Source organism: Monodelphis domestica, chromosome 4 (genome assembly GCF_027887165.1).
Source record: "Monodelphis domestica isolate mMonDom1 chromosome 4, mMonDom1.pri, whole genome shotgun sequence".
NCBI classification, from domain to species: domain Eukaryota; kingdom Metazoa; phylum Chordata; class Mammalia; order Didelphimorphia; family Didelphidae; genus Monodelphis; species Monodelphis domestica.
Genome location: NC_077230.1, coordinates 413,207,342 through 413,233,140, shown reverse-complemented (window position 1 = coordinate 413,233,140; position 25,799 = coordinate 413,207,342). Strand labels below are relative to the sequence as shown.

The 25,799-nt window shown below is 45.6% G+C and overlaps 1 protein-coding gene across 1 annotated transcript in view; it reads left to right on the top strand.

Moving 5' to 3' along the window:
* The window catches only part of SKI (SKI proto-oncogene), a 143,238-nt gene that overhangs the window by 94,097 nt on the left and 23,342 nt on the right, over window positions 1–25,799 (top strand).

Genomic DNA, 25,799 nt, shown 5'->3' with positions numbered 1-25,799 from the left:
TTTTAAATGAAAAGACCGGTCATCTCGGCTTTGAGGAATAAGTGTCATTCATGCCTGTCCCACCCTGGGCTAGCAGAGAACTCTTACTTAGCATCTCACCCTTGGGATGAGCCCCCTGGCTGGTAGGAAGGTGTCATCCCAGAGGCTAGGGCTAGTGAATAAATCCTCAAGCCTGTGTCCTAGCCACTTATGTTTGGGAAGCGGGCAAGAAGAGCGAATGACTGGACAACTGCCCCTTTCCTCTTAGGTCCTTTTCCTTAGAATCTGTGAGAAGAATACTCTTGTAAGCAAGTTTGCTGATGGCATCACCTCTGTTCTGTTCTCTTCCCTGCTCCCCAACACTTGTTCTTTCTCATAAAGCAAAATGCCCACGTTCCTGAGTGGTAAACAGGACCAGGTGGGAGCTAGATTTCAGCATTTGTATCAATATGACATTATTCTTATGCTCTGGCTTGGAGGGCAATCTCATTAGGAAATGAACTTTTGAAACTGTTAAATTCGGTTTTATTATCATATTAAAAACCCACAGCATTCTTGGCAGTAGGTCTTTCCAGGGAGAACAGTTCTTTTCTAGGTCTGATGAGAACTTGAATTCTTTTCTTCTTTGTATTTTTAAGCTGAGGTTCATTTAAAGGGCTCTGTGGGATCATTCTGAAAAACAAGAGTGTGACCTTTCCTAGCTCTGCTATTGGGCCTTTGACACCAGGGTCAGCCTGGACTTGGGTTTTCGTTTTTCAATGGAAATACAGTTCCCCTGGTGTGGAGAGAACTACTTTTAGGCCCGCTTTCTAAGACCCCAAATTCCAGGAGCTATGTTTTCGGGTATATGGTTAAAGAGTGGATTCAGGGGGGCAGCTGGGTAGCTCAGTGGATTGAGAACCAGGCCTAGAGACGGGAGGTCCTAGGTTCAAATCCGGCCTCAGCCACTTCCTAGCTGTGTGACCCTGGGCAAGTCACTTGACCCCCATTGCCTAGCCCTTACCACTCTTCTGCCTTGGAGCCATACACAGTATTGACTCCAAGATGGAAGGTAAGGGTTTAAAAAAAAAAAAAGAGTGGATTCAGCTTGTTCATAACAAAGAAATGCCCCACACTGTTGCTAGGTAAAATCCTAGAGGTGTAACTTGAGTTGGTGGGAGAGGAGGACTGTGGGACGTGGGGAAGAGGAGGGCTGCCCTTTTCATAAGTCTAGTTTTTACTGATGCTGTTTAAACTAGTCCATTTGTGTCCTCCCTGAGTGGTACTATGTATGAGCCACATCCATACTTCTCTGCTCTGCAGACTGCTGTGCGTCCCCCTTCTCCATTCCCCTGTTCCAAAAGAAGAAAAATACAGCTGTTTTGAGTTTCCCAGTTCCAGAGACTTCGGGTTTTAAAGGTTGCTAAGTAAAGACCAAGGGGGATGGCCCCAGAGGGGGAAAAAGCTGTTTGTCTTCTTCATAAACCTGTAGTCCTTCAGTGTTACCTTTGCCCAATATCTCTGGTCTTTGTTATCCTCTTTGGAGGCTCCCATCTTAGAAGGAGCAGCAGAAGTAGGATTGTGTTCGCCTTGCTTAGCCAGGTGATGCCTCTGTCCCTCCATTGAGAAATATAGTCTTTTCTGAAACATTTCCATCAACATCAGTCTTAAGTTTTGGACTGATTTCTTCCCATTTCTCTTTAATTTGACCAAGCAATCTTTGCCACCTTTTCTGCTAGCTTCATCAAAACTTTGCAAGTTTATTCTTCTCTCCTCTTTTTTCTTCTCCCTCCTTCTAATCCCTCTTCAGCATATTTCATCATAATTGAGCTATAATGCATAATTCACCACATGGCATTGTAAACCATGAAGCTTTTGTATGGAGAGAGAGAAAGTTGAACAAATAAAAGGTTTTATTTTGCATGGAAACTTGGCAAGCATCAGATTGCCAGCTTTCCAGACACAACTCATTCTTATAAATGGTAGGGAATTTAAAGAAATGCTTTTCATCCTGGGAGCCCCTTGGTCCTTTGTTTCACTCCCACCTGAATGTGTTAGGTAATCTGGGTCCCTGTTCCCCTCATTTCTGTACTACTCACACATCAGCTGCTTCCTGCATTTGTGGCGAGGGGGACTCCTCCTTCAGTCAAGTGCCCACCACACAGCTTGAGACTGGGAGTGGCCCATCTTTCTCGGTGGTCCTTTTCTCTTGGCCATCAGTGAGAACTTGCCCTGCTTGGTTGTAGCAGCTTGCCATGCTTTGCTCCCTAAATCCTAGAAGCAACAATCAGGCTTCTGAGTAGGAAGGGAGCTTCCATCTGGCCCTGCTTTCATTGTATACCTGAGAAATGGAGCTCTAGAGTAGGAAAATGTCTTGAGAAGAGTCAGAATTCGAACCCAGCTTCTTTAGTTTTAATTCATTGCCTTTGATGATGTAAGCTTTTGCTTTTCTCTTAGGGACCGGGTAGGAAGACAGACAGTTCCATACTATCCAGTGCAGTATTGTTTGCTCCCTTATGTATCATAGTTCTGGGAAGAAATTGCAAGGATTTAAATTCTTTGTTTTTCAATTTAATGGAAAATGTGAGTGGAGTTTTTGTGTTACAGATTCTTTGAGAACTCTAATGAAGAAAAAGGCTGGGGCCCTGAGCATTGAGGCAGCCATACTTCAGCCAGGAATCATTTTCCCAGGTGTCCATGGAAAGTTGTGTTTGTATATGGCTGGAGGGTTTGAGTGGCAGAATTTCTCTGCTGTGCACGGGGCCATTATTTAAGTATAAAATTCAAGAAAGAGGGGTTTTCTCCTCATTTAGTGATCTTCCTGAGGCCTCAAGAATATAAAACAACACCAAAAAAAAAAAGATAAGGAAACATGCACAAAAATGCAAAGTTCAGCCTTCTCCCCATTTGATTGGAAAGAAAGAAGAAGCTGCTCTGGATTATTCAGAAAACCCAGTTAAGAGCTGAGAAACTCTGCTGAATCCTTCACTGGTCTTACTGCCTTTGAATTTAAAAATGAAATCATTCCGCCTTGTTAGTAGTCAGTGGGCTAATGTAGTACCCTGCAGGTGAGGACATTCAGTAAACACATTAAGTAAGGGTTTGGTGAAGTCCAAAGTATTTATCATCCCACAAAATATTTAAACTGTCCCCTCTAGGCAGCATCCAGGTAGGGAAATAAATGGAACCAACATTCCTTCCCCTGACCCATTATAAATCTTTGTAGGTTATAAGCCAGCCATTCTCCATAGCCTGGCATTGTTGACCGAAAATTGCTCGGATTCTTTCCCTGCACCATATACGTCTTTCCTCAAGTAGGGACTAGCATTTTATTAGATGAAGTGCCAGATTGAAAATGACCTGATGTGGCCTCGAGGAAGATATGGAAAATGGGGGGGGGGGCAGTGCTCTGTTCTCTCCACGCCACGCTCTCACTGATGGGGGACAAGGGGAGAGAGCTTCTTGGATGCTCCACCAGGGACAGAAGGGAAATCCATCGCTGTCCTTCCATTCTGGGGCTCTTGTCCACTTGGAAAGACCCTACCAGGACTACTAGGTGTGTTCATAAATCAGAACACAGGCTTTCTCCAGATAGTTTTGGATACTTTGAGCCTGGAGGAGCGCAGGGTTTGGGAGGGGGAGAGGGCGAGCGAGCACAGATAGAGCATCCCAGCCCCTGGACAGCTTTGCAACGTTGGTGATGTCATTCTCTGGCCATCTGGTTGAAAATTCCGTTGTTAAAAATCAATTACCTAGTTCTTTTTCCTGTTGGCAGGGGGGGTGGGGATAACCTTATGTAATACGCCAGGTCAGGTTCCCAGCCGGTCCACCTAACACCCGGTTATTTGGGCTGTGAAAAGAAATACATAAACCTGTTTTTCACAGATTCGCAGGGATTTGTCTTTTTTGGTTTTAATCTATATAACTTCATTTTTGTTCTCATTCTGTAGAAAGGCTTGTGTGTTGCAGTGTTCTGTCATCTTTGTCATTCCCGGCCCTCCCCCATCTGGTTCTCCTTCCTTCCACTTTCCCGTTCTTCCCTGAAGTCTACCTTCTGTTTCTGAGGCCCGTCTTATGGAAGAGATACAGTTCCTCAGCTTGAAAAATTGATCTCGTTGAAGAGATGCAGCCGATGTAAAAGGACCGGGCCACGTAGATATTATCATATAAAAGCTAAGGGAGGGTAAAACTGCAACCATTTTGTACAGCCTTTAATAGCAAAAATGTAACAAGCCAAGGAACCGGTTATGAGCCAAGAAGCAATAAACATAGCCACACTTTCCTGATGTTCTTATAAAACATTCTCTTTTAATTAACTCGGATTCTTAGTAAATAAACCTTCCAACGACAGTAACCACAACATATCCTGTGTGGCGTTCTTGAGTTTTTCTCTTTTCTGCAACATTTCCTTTAATTCTGGATGGGAAAGTTTTGTCCGTCTTCTATTGATCCTTTGTGAGGTGTGGCCCAATGCCAGAAGGCCATTAAGTGAAGCCTCCTCGGTGCCCCCCTCCCCCACTGCTGGCAATGGGTCCCAGCCCTGGAATGTCTGACAGGGAACGGGAGCCGCCAGGAGCAGCTCTGGGAAAAGATCATTCATTTTTTCTGAAGTTACCGAGTGGGGGGAGGGAGGGGTAATGTGGAGATACATTCTAAAAACAAAACTAAACTAAACTGGGAACTTAAAAAGAAATCGGCAACAATGAAATGATTTTAAATGTTCCAGAGAAGTAGAAAGGTTCCCTAGCAGTGACTTCAGAGGGAAAGAATTGTTCCAGCTCAAGAAAATTGTGCGTTTGGGAACTTTCGACATTTTTTGGTAATTTTAGACTATATAGTAACGAAGGCCCTCCCTTCCTCTTCCCCCAGATTGTATAAAGCTGCTGAGCTAGTTGTGATTCAGCTATTGGGACCTAGACTGGCAGTGATTTACGAAAGAACTCTAGTAGGAAATTGTTGGTGTAGGATGATAAGAAGAAAATTGTTGGGACTTCCTCCGAACCTTCTGACACCAAAAGAAAACTGTGTTCCTTTCTTTGTTGGACAATACATTGTGGCAAATACAAACTTTTTTTAACCCTTTGTTTTGCAAGTGATACAAATGTCTCTTCTAAGGCAGAAGAGAGGAAAGGGCTTAGCAACTAGTTAAGTGACTTGCCCAGGGTCACAAAGCTAAAAATGAGGTTATGTTTAATCCAGGACCTTCTGTCTCTAGCCACTGAGCCCCCTAGCAGTCCCTAAATTCAAATATTACTAGCTAAGGTCCTTGTGGGTTTTAAAATTAATATATAATATGTGTTATATTTTTAAAGTTTTAATAATAACTTGAAATAAAAAGCTAGAGTAAAACCTGCCTAACTCAGCTCGGGTCACAAGAGCAGAGAGCAAGGGAGAAGTTACAGCCAATTTATAACCAATCACGCAAGTGCAAGGACACAGGAAAAGGGAAAAGGATTCTAGGTAATATAGAAAGGAATTTTGGGTAATGTAGTTTTTAGGGGTTCAAGAATTTCCAACTTACATCCTTTTCAACAGGTCTCTGATGGAGGAGTTTAAGCAGTGGAGAGATTTTTATATTTTTACTCCAGAATTCTTTGCATTATCTTATAGACACACCATTTAAAGAAAAAAAAGAGAACCGGCTACGTAGCACATTGCTTTACACATAGTAGATACAAATAAAAGCTTCTTGACTTGACCAAATGAAGTCATTTCCATAACTCTAACTAGAGTTGAATTTTTGTTATCGACAGGATCAATTATGCTGATGGTATCCCTAATATTGAACAATCCCAGAATTCCTGGTATAAAGCCCACCTGGTCACAATGCATGGTCCTTATGCTGTATCACTTTAATCTCCTGGGAGTGAATTTACATGGCATAAATGTGATGACAAAAGCAAAGATTTTGACTGCGGGAAATAAAAAAAGCTTTGCAGAAATAACCTTGAGGCAGCTAAGGAAAGAGTCACTTGGAGAGAGAGTAGTCTTTGCTTCCTATACTTCTGATCAGGTTCTAATATGCAAAGTATATAGGGAACCAACAGAGATGTGTGAGATTAAAAGCCATTCTCCAGAGGATAAGTGGTCAAAGACTATGAGCAGGCAGGTCTCTGAAGAAGTCACTTAATAACAAAGAAAGATGCAAATCAAAAGAATTCTTCATATTTCACCTCACAGCCAGAAAGCTGGCAAAGAGGACTGAAGATGCGCAGAGTAAATGGTAAAGGGGTTGTAGAAAGATTGGCACGCTAATAAATACATTATTAATAATCATTTTTAAACCCATGTCTTCTGTCTTCGTGTCAATTCTAAGATATTGGGATAAAGTGACTTGTCCAAGGTCCCGATGCTAGGAAGTGTCTGATGCCAGATTTGAACTTGGGTCTTCCCAATTCCAAGTCTGGCATTCTACCCACTGTGCTGTTTAGTTACCCCGTATACATTATCAATAAAGCTGTGGATTTGTCCTGTCATTCTAAAAAGCAGTTTATGTTAGTAACGTTAGTAAACTGCCCTTTGTCCCCAAGATCCCATATGTAGGAGATCTAGGAAAGAGAAAGTCCCATATGTACCAAAATATTTATTACAATCTTTCTGCAGTATTGAAGACATGGAAACAACCTTGATACCCATGACCTAGGGCGTCGTTAAACAAAATGTGACACATGAATGTAGTAGAACATCATTGCATTGTAAGAAAGAATATGATGGCTGTAGAGAAGCATGGGAAGACCCTCTACTAACTGATGCAAAATGAAGCAGAACCAGGAAAGCAATATATACAATACATACAACAATATAGGCGGAAGGCCATGGAATTTCTCAAAGAGCCCTGCTTCTTTTCCTTGTGGAGCTGGAGACTACAAGGATGAATTGCTATGATCATATCAGACTTGATTAGTTTTGTGGGACTATTTTTTCTTTTATTCTAAGGGATTACTCTTTGGGAGCCATTTCTTTATTGAGAAATGACATAGAAGTAAACGATAATAATTTTAATTAAAAATAATTTTTAGGAGTTAGATTTAGTTGTCTGATTTTATGTATTCAGCTGCTTGAATCCCTAGAGAAATTGGGTGATTCCACTGAGAATTTGAGTTATGAATGATAGATAAGTCAAAAAAGATGAATATCCTATTCTATTAAAAACCAAGGTCATCATTTGACAGATGTTAAGAAGTGCCTACTATGTGCTATGCACTGCAGATGCCAATGGAAAAACAAGGCAGTCTCTTTCCTTAAGGAACTAAATTCATCAATGAATACAAGGTCTATACATAATAAATACTAAATCATTTCAGGAGGCACCAATAACTGGGAGGAAATGAAGAAAGTTCTTTTGAAAGAGGTTGAGTCCTGTGTACAGAGGATAAGCAGCAAGTAGGTCACCTTGTCTTGATTTTATAGAATGAATGAAGAAAAATATTGTGTAAATCAGCTGGAGATTGGAATAATATAGGAAGGACTTCAGACACTAAACAGATGGTTCGTCCAGTCTAAAAGTGATAGGGAGCTACTGCAGATGCTTGAGTAGGGGAATGACATGGTTAGACTTATGCTTCAGGGAGATCCCATTGGCAGCTGGAGGGAGGAGAGAGACTTGAAGTAGAAGTAGCACTTTTCATAAATTTTTTTTTCAAAATTCTTTCAAAAAAAAATTTCTTTCAAAAATTCTGGGTAAGAAGTGATGAGGTCCTAAATTTGGTTCTTTGTGGTGTGAAGACAGAGAAAGAGACAAATGTTAGACAGTGGAGGGAAAATTCTTAAGACGACAGAGGAGAGAGCAGAGTATATGTAAAGGGAGTGAGATTCTTAAGTTGAGAATTTTATAAACTTGAGTCATATCAACTCTCGGAAGCAAAACTTACTGTGGAAACCTTTGAGGTTGCTATTTAAAGGATTTGAGGGTCCTGCTGTGGGCTTAGATAGGGGCTTTCTTGGAGCTGTCCCAATTCTCGTCTCCTATGTGTCACACCTTCAGGAAAGGCAGAAGAGTTTGTCCGCCCCCACTTAGTGCCTTTTTCTGTGATAAACCCACTTGCTTTGGACCGAGAGACTAGCTCGGTGTGCTCTTGACTCTCTTCATTTCTGGAAGATCACCCATGAAAGGTGTTCGACTTTCCATTCTGTGGGTCTTTCCTTGCTTCTATGGGCATGTTTTGTAAACCAAAGTCACTTTCTCTGCTCCTTGGGATCCTTTTAATGTGATCGGTGCCTACTCAGTCTCTTCCCCTCACTTCTCATAATTCTTTGAGTGCAGAGTAGAGTATGGAAGCTGAAGGCTCCTTTCCCAAGTCTCTGATGGTCCTTCCTTTTGGGCCCTCACTTGACCTAGGATATTAGGAAAAGGGGCCCAGATGGTGCAGTGGGTCAGAACTGGGCACGGCAGATTAGTTCTCTAAGTAGGACCTTGGTTCTTAGATCTCACTCAGAAGACCTTTCCTCATGTCCCCCCAGTTGCTGATGCCTCCTGAAATATTAAATTAAAACAGGAAATAGGGATCTCACTGGAGTTGCATGCTGGGAGCTAAGATGGCAGAGTAAAGGATGCTCAGCTGCCCTGATCATACCACCCAGACATAGACAACCCCACCCCCCTTCTCTGTTGAAACAGTCTTAGGGAAGACAGGCACTGGCCCCGTGCATTTTTGTCCCCAGAGGACAGCAAACAATCCCTATTTCCTCTTTTAGCCATCATCTTTAAGTTAGGTTAATCAGCTCCTCTCCTCTCCAGGAGAGGGACATTAAAACTCAGTCATCATGCGTATGCCCTCAAAAAAGGGTAAGACTATGGGCCAGCCTGCTATGGCCAATATTGGTGGTTCTTGGGAAGATGGAATGGCAATAATTAGATGACTCAGTTTCCTTGAGGAAGTATTGGGGCTATTTTCCTCAGCATACTGGAAGTTAACGGATATTCTGACCTAGGAAAATAGCACTAAAAACAAATCTTTAAAATTGTTATAGTTTTTTCATCAAGTTCTCAGCTTTCCCCCCTCCCATTTAACCTCTCTTCTGTACCACAGTTATCTGGAATAGGCTATTTTAAGCACCCTAGAACTATAATCTGAATAAATTTTGGTAGTATGGACACAGACTAGCACAACAATTTCTCTAGTTTTAACACCTGTCAGAAATGGTCCTCAGTGGTAATAAGAGCAGACAGAACTGTGATTCAAGGGAATTCAAGGGGAGAAGGCCTGTAAAAATGCTCTGCCCCAGTTCTGGGATGAGTTAGTGGAAAGAGCTCTGTCCTGGAAGTCTGACGCTGGGGTTCCAGGCCTAGGACTGAGCTTCTCAGCTGCGTGACAGACAATTCACAAACCCCTTCACCTCCCCAAGCCTCAGTTTCTTTCTCTAGAAAAGGGAAATAAGAGCATTGTTATGGCCCAGGGCTTCACAGGGCTGGAATGCTTATTATCATTGTGAGCTACCCTTATTATTGGAAGGAAAATGTGTGACTCATAAGGCCAAACCAAGTCTGCAGAAACTCCAGGCCTCCCTTTTATGTTGGGAGAGGCTGATCTGCACTGCTGCTCCTGCCCCGGACCCAGGCCGAAGGGCAGAGCTCCCCGTACTTCCGGAACAGAAATGGAGAGAGGCCAGCGACCTGGCCGTCTCTGGGGGGCTGCAGCCCACTTGAACATGCCGAGGCTAGGAGACGGAGATCAGAATGAGTCCCCCAGGCCCCGCCCCAGCTCATAGATGAAAAGAGCTCCGAACGTTGTCCGAAGAGGAGGAAGGGGAAGGGGGCCGGTGCTAGATTCTCCTCCTTCCACTCCCCAGCCCAGAGAGGAAAGGCCTCAGAACGCACGTAGGGGCTTGGTGCCTTATTCAGACCCTGGAACTGATGACCCGGGCTCCCAGGCAGGTGGGGAAGGGTGGAGGGGCTTCTGGGGAGCAGCAGAGCAGTTTCCAGGGGATGGTCCCTGAGTTTGGAAAAGTCAGTTCTCATCCAGGGTTTGCCCGAAAGGCGCTTGTGTCCACGTGGCCAAGATGCTTTGCTCTCTTCGTGGTTTGTTGGGAAGGGCAGGGTTAATGTCTAGAAGTGCACATGAAGTTCAGATTTGGCTAAAAGAACAGCTAAGTCTTTGCCCAATACTCTGCTATTTTTATTTCGCACCCATGCAAATTTTAATCTCCGTTGTAATCATGCTGGGCAGGTGTGAAGCTTGACTCCGAGCCAGCCAGAAGAAGAAAGAGGGCACATTGTTGCTGGGTTATTCCACCAGACAGGGATGGTGCCCGCCTATTGATGAATCTCTGGCCGAGAGCCAGCTTCCTCTGTCCTCTCTGCCTTTTGGAAAGGGAAAGAAATGGTCAGACAGAAAAATTGATTGTTGGTTTAATGTGATCTGACATCGGAGAAAATGGAAGTGGGAGGTTGGGAGGAGCCCCCGCCCCAGCAGTACATTAGCCGCACTTTGGCCTGAGTGAATTTACGAGTGCCTGCCTCACTTTTCTTCAGGAGACAACTTTATAGAATCCCTTTTAGGGGAAGAAGCCTTGCCTGCCAAGTGGGTGTGAATGTGAGAGCTGCCCACTGGGTCCACCTCTCCTAAGAGCTGAGCCTGGGGACAGTCACCCAGCCATCAGTCAAGGCTGCCCTTCCAGTCCAGCTTCACACCCAGGATCACCTTGTCAGCCGGAGGAAGGTCGCGGCGCTGCTGGCAGGTGATTGTCACTGGGCTGGCAGGTTCTACTAAAGCCCATGATTTGGGTTTTAAATATTGTTGTCATCTCTAGACCCTTGGATTCCCTCCCTCCCTCTCTGGCCACTCCTTCAGTCCCCTTGCAGACAGGTAGTTTTTCCTTCTCTTCCTTTCTTGGTTGTGGCTCCCATCCTCTCTGGGGGGCTCCTGGGGAGCCCTTCCCTGGTGCTCTTCTCTGCATCCTCATGAGTGCCTGGACCAGTCACACCCCGCTTCTAGATGCCCATCCTTGGGCTTTCTCCTGAGCTGTAATCGCACATCCCTGTCTGCCCCGTGCCTGGAGCCTCAAGCCCTCTCGCCCTCTCCGCTCCCAGGACGTTCCTTTGTATAGGTTTTAGATTGAATTGTCTGTGTGCTCCTCTTGTGCTGTCTGGGCTTTTTTCAGACCTTTATCTTCTTCCTCATCAGTTCTAAGACAGAAGAGCAGTAAGGGCTAATGGCAGCTGGGAAGTGTCTGAGGCCAGATTGGAACCCAGGTCCGCTTGACTCCTACACCATGTCCACTGTGCTACCTAGCTGCTCTTCCTATTATCTGTGGGGGTTTTAAACCCTTCCTTTCCAGCTTAGAATGAATACTGTGTTTAGGTAGAGCCAATTCATTCTAAAGCAGACAACCTGTAAGGGCTGGGCAATGGAAGTTAGAGGACCTGCCCAGGGCCACATAGCCAGGAAATACTGAAGATCATATTTGAACCCCGGATCTCTCGTCATCAGGGCTGACTCTCCGTCCACTGAGGCACACAGCTGCCTCCTTCCTTTTGTTTTAATAGGTGGTTAACCTCCTGTAGGACAGGGACAGGTTCCTTCTATTGGGATCTGTATCCCAGTTTGTGGCACACAGTCAGGCTTACGGGGGCCACTTCATGTGTTATTTCAGGCTTGTTTCCATTTAGTGCTGAGCGCTTTTTAAAATTTGGGTCATTGCACTATTGGACAGTTAATCCATCAAAGACATTCTGTGTGCTGGTTCTTAGCCCACTGCCCCATCAGGGGAGGAGTAGGAGGGCAGGGGGTTGCCAGGGTTGGGAAGTAGGAATCTTTCTGTAGAGACCCTGAGAAAGGAGCAATAGTATATACTGGGCAGCTTATGTATGTTGTGAAATGGTTGGGTTCATTGGCTTGAAGAAACACTGATTAAGGGTGGAAGGCTAGGGAAGCTAGGTAGCAGAGGGGGATAGAGTGCTAGACCTGGAGACAGCAGGTCCCGAGTTCAAATTTGGACTCAGATCCTGCTCACTGTGTGACCTTGGGCAAGTCACTTAACCCAGATGGCCTAGCCTTTACCATTCTTCTGCCTTGGAACTAATACTTAATATCAGTTCTAAAACAGAAGGAAAGGTTTTAAAAAAAAGACAGTTGAGGATGATGTTGTTTGCTCCCATGTGTGTTGTTTTGTAAAACTGTTACAAATGGGCAAGCGTCCTGCTGAGAGGCATTGAGCGCCACGGGGTTGGCACAGCAGAGCCCTGGGCAGGCGGGCAGGCAGGTGGGCAGAAGACTAGTCCATAGCTCAGTGTTCCGAGCTGTGGGACCCTCGGCAAATAGCTCACCTTCTCTGGGCCCCAGCATCTTCCTTTGTAAATCACAGTCCTCTCTGGCACTACCAGGCTGGGCACGTGAGAAAGGGCTTTGGTTTTCTTTCTGTAACCTACCAGGTTGTCCACAGAGGCATCAGTTCCAGGATGCTTCCAAATAAGAAAGCAGAGCCTGGTCAGTGTCCGAGAAGCCAGTGACAACTCACACGGAGAGGGGGGTTTTGAAGCTGACAGAACAGCCCCGCCAGAGAGGCAGAGAGTGTGTTACTCTCATTTTCAGCTGAAGAAACTGAGGTACAGACTTTAGCTAGTTAGTAGCTATCGAAACTCTCCACTCTGGCTTCTGACTTGGAAACTCCATCGTCTCTTCCGTGCAGTCTGCAAGCAGCCATTTCTTGAGAAGTTTGGTTGTTTCAGGCACGTCCACCTTTTTATGACCCCATCTGGGGTTTTCTTGGCAAAAATCCTGGAGTAGTGGGCCATTTGCTTCTCTAGCTCATTTGACAGATGAGGAAACCGAGGCAAACAGGATTAAGTAGCTGGCCCAGAGTGACACAGTAGTAGGTGTCACGCCAGACTCCAGCTCATGAAAATGTGTCTTCCTGACTCCAGCCACAGGGGGGAAAGGCCCAAGGGAGGAGTTGTAGTCAGGAGGTGATGCCCCAAATTCCAAATGCATTCTCCTGATGTCCTCCAATAGGGACGCACGGGCAGAACCAGCCATTTTTGTGGCTTACATACTACACTTACCTCCAGAGAACATGGGGCTGGAATGACAAGAATTCGGCCAGAAGAGACCTGGATTGGAATCCTTGCGGTGACCCTTAGCAGCTGGGTGGCCCTCAATAATAGTCAACAGCTGAGACTGGGAAAGAGAAAATAACCGAGTCCCTTCGTCTTTCCTGGCCCAAATTACTGTTATTAAAATCTGTAGAATGAAGACGACAGAGTCGGGAGGGGAGACCCCATAGTGGGCTCCGCTAGGATTGAAGGAGAGCGCCTCTCCTTTCGGCCATTTGCTTTATCGAAATCCCAAAGCTCTGTCCTCTCTCTGAACCCCAGATTCTTCCTCTCCACCTTCACCGAGCTGTGGTGAGGGTCCTGGGAGGTGGGACAAAAAAGAGCCCTTTCTTTGCAAACCGTAAGGACCATCTGAATGAGAAGTTGAGAAGCTCCTGGGAGACAGCTCGATGACTCAGTGGATATCGAGCCAGACCTAGAGATGGGAGGTCCTGGGTTCAAATATGACCTCAGATGCTTCTAGCTGCGTGACCCCAAACAAGTCACTTAACCCCAATCACCTAGCCTTGATCGCTCTTCTACCTTGGAACCAATACTCACAACCGATCCCAAGACAGAAAGAAAGGGCTTAAAAAAACAAAAGAGGTTATCTCATAGAACCGGGTTTGGGAACTTGGATGTAGAGCTCTCTAGCTACACCTCTCCAGGATCGAGCTGCATGTGTATACACGTATAGTGCCTCTCACCCCACCCTTGTATGAATTAGGAAATGTTCTGTTGACGTGAGTGGCTGCCGTAGCCGCCACACAGCATGCTGGACCAGCACTCTGTCTCTTGCTGCAGGGCAGGGCTCCTCCACCCTTCTGGACAAATAACACTTCGACGTCTCCCCTTTACAGTCAGGCCAAGGCTCACCGAGGGACCTGGGGCATGGTGTCCTCAGGAGACGCTTGCCCAGCGCCTCGGCTGTCCTGCCCGACTGATGCCAGGCAGACCGACTCTTCCATGTATATTTCAGAAAGCCGTAGTGGCATTTGTTCGGTTTTTAACCTTGTTTTTGCTTGGCACCTCCCACAGCCTTTTCTCCATCAGACAGAGTGGCTGACTCAGTGGTTGTTTAGGTGTCATTCAGGTTAAGGAAAGTGTGGCTTTAATGAGTCTAGGGACATGGAATCAGTTCCCCCACGAAAAGAATGAAAATAGGGGTTTTGTTATCTGAATTTTCACTGTATAGAATGGATTTTGTCCATAGAAGAAGGGATATAGATAAGCTCAAAATAATTGAAGAAGCCAGGTTTGCTGGGCACGGTGATTGGTGGATCACCTGTGCTCTAGAGTTCTGAGTTGCAGCAGGGCTAAAACTGATCAGGGCTCCATGCTAAGTCTGGCACCAATATATGGTGAGTGACTGAGAGTTAAGGACCACCACCTGCCTGAGGAGGAGCAGATGACAGGAGAGGAGCAGGTCAAATCTATCCAATCCTGTGTTGGGATTTGGTTTCTGAATGGCCCCTGTACTGTCAGCCTGGGCAAGATAAGGAGACTCACTAACCAGCTAACCCCAGGATTACTGCCGGTCCTTGAATTGGGGCATGACTGAAAGATAGTACTCAGAGAAGGATATTTTGCTCTGGAGTTTATGTGGTTAGCTTGCCCTTGGATGGCAGCTAGTGGGAATCCCATCGAGTCGGGATCCTTCTGTTGGGATTTACACGTTGAAATCTGGGGAAGTTTTTTTTTTCTTTTGGGCCATCTTTGTTCTCATCGTGCCCCATTTCCCAATAAGCTGGGCTCTTTTTCTGGAGACAAAGTGCAGACATTTTCTAGTTAAAGGGATGCAGAAGGAGTTCAGACTCGGGTTCACCTCAGAGTGAGAACTCTAACCTGGAATCTTGTGTTAATTATTGAATTTCCACTCCGAAATGCCTTCAAACAAAGGACTCTTTAATCCACCTTGTCCTTGAGGCACTGAGCATGTTTTATTTGATAGCCATGATTATGGATCGTGTGAGTAGTTTGAAAAATGAGTTTCTCTCTCCCCTAATTTGAGGTGCATTTTACCAATGAGGAATGGCTGCTTTAGCGTTAGCTTTGCTAGGTCGGTCTTTTTGCACATATGAACTGTGTGCAAAGTAGCATCAGCCATTCCACTCATGCTCATGGGAGAGGAAGGAGGGAGCTGGTTGCCCAGAATCTGCCAAAGAGATTTTCCTCAACCCAGTCTGCTCTGAGCTCCGAGCAGGGTGCCAAAGAATGCCATGGGCCACCTTGATTGGTGGCGGCTCACAATTGAATTCTACCTATTATTGAGATTCCCCAAAGGACAAAAGCAAGGTTGAGTAAGGGAGCTTTGCCCTGAGTTTACTGAGATGATGACAGAAAAAATTGCTAGCAGGGAAATGAAGAGCAGAGGGGCAGGATGGAGTCTGGGCATCACATCCTTGTTCTGGCAAAGAAGAAAAGAAAGAGAAAGAAAGGGCATGGAATGCAATGGGGTGGGGACCTTGTTCTTGGATGATAATACTAATCATAGCATTTATAGAGTTCTGTGCAGTTTGTGCAATGCTTTACACATCTATTTTTATCCTCACAACTACCTTGGGAAGTAGGTGCTATTATTTTTACAGACACTGAGGCTAACAGAAGTTAAGTGACTTGCTCAAGGTCACCCAATGTCCAGGACTGGATTTGCTAGCTAGCTCTTCCTGACACCAGACCCAGTGCATTGGGGCCGTTAGTTGGCTGCTTTGAAAGCTTCATACCCCAATCCCCAGTTCTCTTCTTTTTATTCATCAAAGACTCCTTAACCGCCTACCGTGTTCAGGGTAGCATTCATGTACCCTAAGCACGCTTCCTGTGACCTTTTGCCGTGATTCAACCTATGGGGATTTCTGATCAGCTGCACTACAAGTGACAGAGCCCAGCATCTTGTTTCCCAGGCTGTCCCTCATGTGTCAAGTGAGATGAGTCAAATCTCTCCCTTTCTGTTTGTTTCACTTAATGTTCTAAGGCCTTCCTTACACATGGTAGGCGCTTAATCAATGTTTATCGGATTGAATTCATCGCCAAGGCAAAGATCCCTTGGGGATTCTCAGCCCAAGCGTAGTGGGGGGCTGTGGGGAGGCTGAGAAGGGTGTCCGTGACAGTCCTCTGGGGAGATGAGGGAGGAGGTCCTACTCTTTTAGTTTTCTAGTCTTTGTTTCTCCGCGTTGCCTAGGCCTGTCCAGGGCAGACTTCACTGCAGGTGTGGGGCCAGTGATCTGCTCCAGTGTAGCACCTGGAGTCGATGCTCTGGTGGAATCACAGATCTCTCTTGTGAGGATCTGATTTGTTTTTTAGTCGATCAATGGGGGTAGGTAGGAGATGATTGAGTTTCTTCTTGGCAGTTTTGTCTGGCTGGGTGCTTGGAGAAATTTTACTGTCTAGTGATATGCAAATTAACCAAGTCCTGCAGACAGTTTATTTTCACAAATTAAAAGTTGGGGTTTTTATGGACTGAGCTCTGCTCTGCTACTGAAAATGGCACCGAGGGCATTTTATTGCATGGCAGAGCCTTTGGGGGGAGCAGGATGTGAGATTTCCCAGCAACTCCTGGGTGAGGATCCCAAGACCGCCAAGTCACTTGAGGGTTTGGGCCAGTTATGGCTCTTCCTTTTACGTGATTGAAAGAGAGCTGGGGGCAGCTGGTAATTCAGTGAGTAGAGTGGTAGGCTTGGAGTCAGGAAGACACGGTGGCTGCAGACAGCTCCTGGGCCTAGCCCTTGTCCCTTTTCTGGTTTAGAATTGAGACTAAGACAGAAAGTAAGGGGGGGGGGCAGACAAACAGACGGAGACAGACAGAGGGAGGGAGGGAGAGAGACAAAAATATAGAGACAAAGGGGGAGGAGAGGGAGAGAGAGAATAAATATAAATGAGAATATATTAATGTTGTGGCTCCTAATAGGATAGAGATCCTCTTTCTGTTTTGTGTATGCGGAAATCTCTGTGGCCTTGAATAGGATGCCCACAGTCTGGGACTGGCTAGAGGCTGATCTGTCCTCTGAGACTTCAGTTCAGCCCTGGTGGTAGTGAGAGGATTCCGTGAGCATTTTGGAATAAAGCATTTGGGAGAGGGGGAGGAGGAGGGATTGAGAAATGCTACCTAGAAGATTATGATGAATAGAGCAGCTTTGGGAGTTTCCAAGTATTTGGTTTCAAGTCAGGACTCAGTGAATGAAGTCTTGAAGTTTTTCTGGAGACCCGAGTTTTCTGAGAAGTCAAGGGCTTATTCCTTTTATACATAAGACCTTTTCTTTAACCATTTTAGATGAAAATGTATCTTTAAAGGCTATTGTTGGCAGCTAGGTAGCATAGTGGATAGAGCACCAGGCCTGGAGTCTGGAAAACCTGGGTTCAAATGTGCCACTTCCTGACTGAACCCTGGGCAAGTCACTTAATCCCCATTACCTTGCCCTTAACATGCTTTAGTGGGCAGGTAGGTGACTTGGTGGATTGAGTCAGGCCTAGAAACAGGAGATCCTGGGTTCAAATCTGGCCTCAGACACTTCCTATGTGTGTGACCCTGGGCAAGTCACTTAACCCCCATTGCCTAGCCTTTCCTGCTCTTCTGTCTTGGAACCAATCCACAGTATTGATTCTAAGGTGAGGGGTTTAAGAAATAATAATAAAAGTCTATTTTGCATTCCCTGGTCCTTTACAAAGTTGATGCCCACTGTTGTACAGCAGAGAAACTTCCAAACACACACACGCTCTCTTCAATTTTCACCTCTCCTTGTTAGAGTCCTTCCTTACCATCCCCGCCGGTGGTTCCTGACAGTTCCTCCTGAATGACTGAGAGGCAGCCCTTTCCTCCTACTTTTTTAGGATCATGGGACTTAAAGGGGGAAGGAACCCTTATCTTATTAGGAGCCCTAATGTGATAGATGAGGAAACCGAGGCCTCGCTTCTCTCTTACTAATCTATTATTAAAAGCACGAAAACAAAACAACCCTGTTGATTGGTCTTGAGAGTGAAATACAAATAGGAAAATCTCCAAGGTGTATATCAATTTTGCTTTTTTTGAACTGTTTCCTGATTTTCAGCTTCCTTCTAGAGGGTGGTTATATCATCATGTTTTCCTTCCTCCTCTCCTCTCAAGCGATAGACCTAGAGTATAAGGGGAAGTGATATGTAGTGCATAGAGTGCCAGGCCTGGAGTCATGAAGACCTGAGTTCAAATTTAGCTGCAGACACTCACTACCTATATGACCCTGGGCAAGTCACTTAGCCTCTATGTATTTCCATTTCCTCTCTTATAAAATGGGAGTGATAATAGCACCTCCCTCCTAGGGTTATTGTGTAGATCTATGAGATATTATTTTTAAAGAGCTTAGCATCAGGAGGTCCTGGTTCAATGTGACCTCAGACACTTCCTAGCTCTGTGATCTTGAACAAAACACTTACTCCCGATTGCCTAGCTCTTACCACCTGGCTGTCTTAGAATTGATATTAAGACAGAAGGCAAGTGTTTGGGGGGCGCTGGGAAGCCCAGCAAACTTCCTGGCACATAGCTAGAGATGATGATGATGATGAACTCTCTTTGGCTCTCCATTCTATTGGCTGTGACCTAAATAAGGTGAAGTAGCTGGAGAGTCCCATGTTCTGAAACCACAAATCAACCAAAGTCTGTAAGATGGATACTAGTTTCCGTAAATCATCCTTACGGTGATGTTCACACAGAAACTGGCTAAACTCTGGTGCTGATGTTATTTTCAGCATAGATGAGGGAGTGGCCCTGACGGAATCTGCAACTCCTGGACCTTTACTTAAGCTTTCTAAAAAAGCTGCTTTTGTGTGGAGAGAAGCAGAAGATGTTGAGCAACCATCTGTTAGGACCGAGATGCTGGAAAGCCTCTTGTTGAGGAGCAACCCAGCTAAGACTGTCTTCTCTGCCTGCCACTTGGGCTTCATCAGAAGCATCCCATCCACAGATGTTGTGGAAGCTTTAAAGTCTGACCAAAATGGAAACTATTAACTGGAGTCTTTGAAACAGCTCCTATATAGGGATGCTGGATTTCAGTTGCCTGTGGGTATGTTTTTAAAATTCCCATTGGAACGAATGACTAAAATGGCCAGCATTTACTGTGGTTTAAAGAAAATGGTCCTCAGAAATTGACTGGGGAAAACAGTTGGCAATGATCATTAAAAACATTGAAGCATAACACAGAAGGAACAGGTAAACACCTTCATTACTGGTGGAATTGCAGGTGTGTCGAGAAGCTTTGGCGGACAGCCTCCTTGGGAGCACACTGTAAAAGTCACACACAAATCATCAAACACTCGCCCCATAATTCTCTTGTTGGGAATGTTCCCTGAAGGCATTGCCAAAATGCTTCTCACCCCTTTCCCCCATCTCTGAAAAAATTAGCTTTTCAAAGATTTCAACAGCAGCATTCAGTGTGATTGTAAAAAGTGGGGAACAGCCTAGATGCTCAACAGGTGGGGAATGATTAAACTGAGAAGCATGAATGTCGGGTCAACAAGCATTTAGGAATGCTTCCTGTGGGCCAAGAACTGTGCTGAGCACTGGGGATGCAAAGATCTTTCATAAAAGGGAGCTGAAAGGGCAGCCAGGTGGTAGAGTGGGTTCAAATCTGGCCTCAAACACTTCCTAGCTGTGTCACCCTCAGCAAGTCACGTAACCCCCATTGCCTAGCTAGCCCTTGCCCTTCTTTCTTAGATTTGTTACTAGAACAGAAAGTAAGGGTAAAAAAAAAAGGCAAAAAAGTGTGTGCATGGAGAGGGCAGAAGATGACTTTCAGGGGACATTGCCATTGGTAGAAAAAGGCTGTCGAGTCAGGACAGCAACCCAGAGAGAAGTCAGTTTGATCCTTCAACAACATTGGGAATACAAAGAGGAAAAAGAAAGGTTGTTCCTCCCCTCCAAGAGCTTCCAGTCGAATGGAGCTTTAAACAAATATGTGTAAAGCAAGCTATATCCGGGATAAATAGGAATAAGGAAAGGAGAGAAATGAATAAAACTGGGGTGAAGAGGGGCTCTCGCTCTAGCTAGGGAAGGCTCCCAGCAGATGGTGACATTTGGGTCGGAAATGAAAGCATGATTGACCTCAGAATGAGCCAGTCGGATGAAGAGGCTGCAGGGGCAAAGAGTTCTTCTAGTGTGAGAAGTCGAGGCATGAGGTGAACTTCCAAGGGAAAGAGGCTTCTGTGGTGCAGGAGGGGAAGTCCGATGAGTCAGGAGAGCAGCCTGCAGAGGAACGGAATGATGCTTCGAGTGCACAGTATGAAGAATACAAAGAGAGCTGGAAGGACCTTTATGGAGGAGTAAAAAAAAAAAATCAGACCCAGATGAGAAGAGTGGACACACCCCGATTGTCCAAGAGGAAGATGGAGAGAAAGTGGCTGAAACACTGCTAGAGGCTCTTTTATGGTGCGAGCAATTTGTAACTGTTACTTTTCATATTTGAGTCGATTGTGTTGAGGTTTTCTTTCTAAAGAAAACAGTTAATTAAAAAAAAAAGAAATTAATTTAGGGGTTAAAATTTTTTTAAAAGGACATCAACTAGGTAGGGATTGTGGCTCCTGATACTTTACTGTCTGTCTGGGGGAACTGGGAATAGCCACCGAGGGCCCTGATAGAAGATAATTACGGGGACTGATTCTTTTTGAGCAATTTAAGAGGTTTACAAAAAGATTCCATAATTGCTCTGACCACTTCATATTTAGATGATCTCATTAGAAGTTATTTTTTTAATTGCTACATAGTTGAAAATAACCATAAGTTATTTTAAATTGCCCCCAACATACTAGCACCCTTGCCTTGGAGGAGAGCACCTTCAAGAGATGGTACATGATATTGGAGCATCTATGAACAGCCTTTGTATTGCCTGCCTTCTGTGCCATTTCTTTCTTTGGAAAATGTTAGGGAGCAATTAGATGGCATAGCGGCTAGAGAGCCAGACTTGGAGTTGGGAGGTCCTGGGTTCAAATTTAACCTCAGATACTTCCTAGCTTTGTGATCTTGGGCAGGTCATTTGTCCTACCCTTGTCCTTCTGTCTTTACTAGAACTGAAAATAAGGGTTTAAATTAAAAATAATAATAATGTTAAACCAGAGGTAAAAGTTCAGGCTTTGATAAAGGAGCTAGTCATTCTTAGAATATGTGAAACAGCCATCACAAGTCAAAAGAAGAAGAATGATGGCTGCTTATATTTATCTGTAATAGAATTAATGCTGTCCTCACCCTCCCACCCCAAGAGGTCCACCTGCAACATCAGATCTCGGAGCGCCTGTTGTCTTGGTGTCACTACCGCTCCTTTAGATCATGCAGACGACTTCCATTCCTTCCTCAGCTCCCTCTGCATCTCCCCTGGCTCCCCTCACCAGCTAGTATCCAGCCACCCTCCTGCTTGGATACCCTGCTTGGCCTCCCTGTTCTTTAGAGGAGAAAGTTGTGGCAGTCCAGGCCTGCCATGATCATCCTGACTGACTCTTCGTCCTTGGCTCTCGTTTTGCCTCTTTTCATGCCATTTCCTCTTTTGACCCCGAATGCTCTCCTCTCAAGCCCGGGTCACATGCACAGGCCTGGGGAGACTCCCAGCCCCTCTTGCCCGCCCCTTCGTTAAGGCTCAGCTCCCGAGAGCCCTCCAGGATTTCCCCCCCTTCAGAAGCGATTCTTTGCCTTCTCTGGCAGCCAGTCCCCCTCTCCTCCTTTCTGCCTTCAGTTACAATCTCTTGATCCGCTGCCAGTCCTACTGCTCCTCTGTTTTCTTTTTGGATCTCCGTCCATCCCAAGCCTGCTCGCCCACCTGGGCATCCCCGAGGCTGTCTCTCTTTCTCCTGGCAATCTCTCGTTGCTTCCCGTAGGTGCAAAGGTCATCTTGCTGGAGAGGAAGATCAGCGTTATGGACCCGGCTCTCGCCCTTCTCCCAAGCTGCAGCCCCATATCCCCAGCCGCCTTTAGGACATTTGGAGCTGGGGGGTCTGCAGGCATTTCAAACTCAACATGTTCAAAGCAGGACTTGTTCCCTTTCCCCTCAGGCCCCTCTCCGCCACCTCTCAGCTGCTGTCTGCCTTGGGAACAACTCTGAGACCAGGACAGGGGTTGGGGAACCAGGGTCACTCGGCTCGTGAGTCCTCCCAACCCAGGCCTGGCTTCCTAGCCATCTGGCTGCCCCCCTTAAACCCGGGTGAAAAGAGGAACAACAGCAAAGGCCTAAAACCAGGCAGCCCGTCAGAAAGCTCTTACTTGGGCATGGCTTCAAGCCAATGGATCCTCCTTCACTTCCCACCTTCCACCTCCTTGTCTCTTCTACGCCCGCCTCTGGGGCTCCCCGTCCGTGCCACCGTTTGGCCGAGGCCTCCTGTAGAAGCAGCCATCAGTCCCCTTCCTGAAGGCAAACACTGCTTCCTTTTTCCTGTGTCTTCCTGCCACAGGGCAAGTGCCGAAGCATGCTCCTGGATGGAGTTGGCCAGGGCTCTCACACGCAGGGAGGTCTTGGTACATCCCAGCAGGGCACACTCGGGGCCAGGCCGGGGCCTGACACCTCCTCGCCGTGGCTGCCTCAGTTTCTTCCTCTTTAACATGAGGCTGAAAACATCGTCTCATTCGACAAAACAAATCGAAAATATGTTTCCAAACAGCAGCCGCCAGCTCCCTCCTCGCGTTCTTTTGAATATTATAAAATGAAATGAGATGTGTGAAGTGCTTTGCAAACCTCACAGCCCCGTCGAAATGTTAGCTGTTACTATTGACCCGTGAAGTTTCCTAAGCCGGTATTGAACCGTCACTGAACTGTTAAGGAATTACACGTGGATCTTCTTGCTTGACTTTTATTCTATTAATAAAGCTGTAACAAACACAACCCATGTGGTGATTCAGCCTTCCCATGCTGCCGGAGCTCTCCTTTCCCGCTTTTCGGGGGCCCATTTTCTCCTTCGTCTCTTCCATCGCCGCCTGCCCACCTTTCACCCTTGGGTTTCTGTTGACCGCGACAGTAGGTACAGTTGCCCTGGCATTACAGTCTTCCTTTTCAGTTTATCTAGCTAGGACCAGCCATCGGGCTGCTCGTTACCATTGGCAAACATTTATTAATCAAGGAGAAAAAGCACTCTTCCTCCAAAGAGAAATTATAAGTAGGAGAAATGAAATCCATTTCAATGGTTCCCACAAGTCATTGTTCCGGTAGTGTCGGAATTATAATTCCAATGCTGCGAATATGTATATATTCTATCAGAATAGCACTAGAGGAAAGGGGAGTGGGGCAGCTAGTCAGCCCAGTAGAGGTGGGAGATCTTGGGTTCAAATCTAGCCTCAAGACACCTCCTGGGCATGCCACGTGACCTCAGTTGCCTAGCTGTTACTGCTCTTCTTCCTTGGATCCAATATTTAGTATTGATTCGAATGCAGAAGATATGGGTTTGTTTGTTTTTTTTTAAAGAGTGGATTAAGTGCCATTGGGTGAGAGCAGGGCCTGGAAGTCCTGAGATCTGGTCTTCACCTGGCTGTGTGACTTTGACCCTCCCTGGGTCTCAGTGCAGTGAAGGGGTTAGGCTAAATGTCCAAGGTCTTTCCTTGCTCTGACAATCCATGATTGATTGGAGGGATTGAGTGCTGCCTTCTTGTCAGCACAGACAGACATCTGTATATACCACTTTAAAGTTCACAAAGGGTTTAATACATTATTTAATTTAGAATATAAGCTAATTTGGGGAAAGAATGTTCCATCCTACTTAGAAGAATGCACACACTTCTTTCTCTTTTGTGCTTCGTGGTATTTAAACTCCTTTTCAACCCCCCCCCCCAAAAAAGCCCCGAAACCCCAAATCACAAACACCCTGTCATCTTCAGGGATTGGGATGTTCCTTTTTTTAGATGCTTTAAGAAGGACATGCACAATACGGGTCATGCCAGCTCTATTAAGGAGGTAATTCACTGGTGCATAAAAGTTTTTCAGACCTGTGGCAGAAGGAGAGGAAGGAGCAATTGTGTGGAGCTGACTGGAGATATTGAACCCAAGTGCTCTACCCCACTGAGTGCAGTGTCTGCTGCAGGGGCCACGTGATACTGATTTCTAAAGGCTGCAGAAGAGGCTTTGAAAGTCTGTAATTGGTTGTCTGGCTTTATCTTCCCAGCTCTGGGGAGGTTTCAGAAGTAATAATGGTTCCTTAAAGTAGATGAGCTTTTTGTGGCTTTCTTAGAACTGTAAGCCCTCTCTGCTACTTAGAGAAGCATCTGCCCCTCTTTTCAGTAGCATTAAGAACATTTTATAAGCAAAGATCTTCTTTCCTCCCTCTTGGTGTGTGTGGCTTGTGAGCTGGTCACTTCAGTGAATGGGGATGACGTGGGGCTTTCAGGAATCGTACTATAGAGTGCTAAGGAAGAGATGCAGGCAGTGTGTGTAGCCATTAATGGCTGAACACTATCTCTTCCCCTCCTCAACTGGGCACAGATCTTCTCTGCCTTTTTCCGTGGTGCTCATTCCGCTTTTTCTAGTTGTTTGGGATGAAAAGGTGTTCAGATGGTCTTTACTTCTAATAGGCACTGGCCCCTCTTTTCAGTGGCAGAAAGCACATTTTAGAAGGAAGGAAAGCTCCTTTTTTCAGGGCTGGGGGAGGGAGAGCCATAAGCAAAGAAGATGTTTTGCCATTAGGGGTGTGGATTGTTGGTTGCACTGCCATTAGGAAAAACCTCTGTGGCCATGATGTTCCTTGAATTTTGTTTCTCCTTTGCCCGTGTTGTTTTACTGAAGAATGATTCATTTCCCCAATATTCTGTGTGTGTCATCACATGCACTCTGTTTCTGTAGTCTCAATTCTGCAACATCAAATGCTTTCCTTTCAGCTTTGCTCCATCTTTGGATTTTATATCACTTCCATTTCCAAATATCCCCCCCACACACACTTCAGTATCCTTTGTAACAGAGCATAAAAAGACGACCATAGCAACCACGGCGAAACTTCCCAAGATGTCAGAGAAGTCAGATGGCCCTGACATATTTCACACTCGAGATCCTCACCTCTCTGGTCAAGGCCCTCCCTCCGTCTCCCCTCCGTGGCCAAGGCTGGTTGTTCATAGTGCCTGTTCAGTCCCTCTAGGCCATTGTTACCTTTTATTTATATATATAATAGTCGTGTAGACTCTTGTTTCCTGACCTCAGCCTAGCTCCACTCTCTTACCAGTTCTTGGTTGTCTTCTCTTGCTTCTCCAAACTCTTCCTATTCATTGTTTCTATAGAGCAGCAATCTCTTTACCTTCGTGTCCCAGAGCTGGTCAGGCTTCCCCTAAAATTAGCGAGCATCTTTGTTATTTCTAGTTCTTTGCTCGCACAAAACGTGGTGCTCTGACCGTTTGGTATCTCAGGAACCTTTCCCTTGATTGAATTGTTTGCTAGCCCCGGGATCTCTGGGTCCTGGCCATTTTAGTCACTTTGGGGGCCCACTCCAAATTGCTTTCTAGAATGGTTAACCCAGTTCACATCTGCACCCTAGTACAAGCCATTCTGTAGCCTTGTTCCTTAATATTTCATGTCATATTGGCAGAGTTTAGGGAGAGAAGAAATATAATTGAAGAGATGAGTTCAAAATAGCCTTTCCTAGGGAAAAATGAAAGCAAGAACCATAGGTAACAAGAAAGACCCCCAATCACCTTTTTTTTCTTTTTTTTTGGTCTTTTCTAATAATGACAAACCAAAAAAGCCAACAAACAAAAGCAAACAACACTTTCTTTCCATCTTAGAATCAATACTATGTATGGGTTTCAAGGCAAAAGAGTGGTCGAGTTTAAGTGACTTGTCCAGGGTCACACAGCTAGGCAGTATCTGAGGCCAAATTTGCCCAAAAGGGGACCACT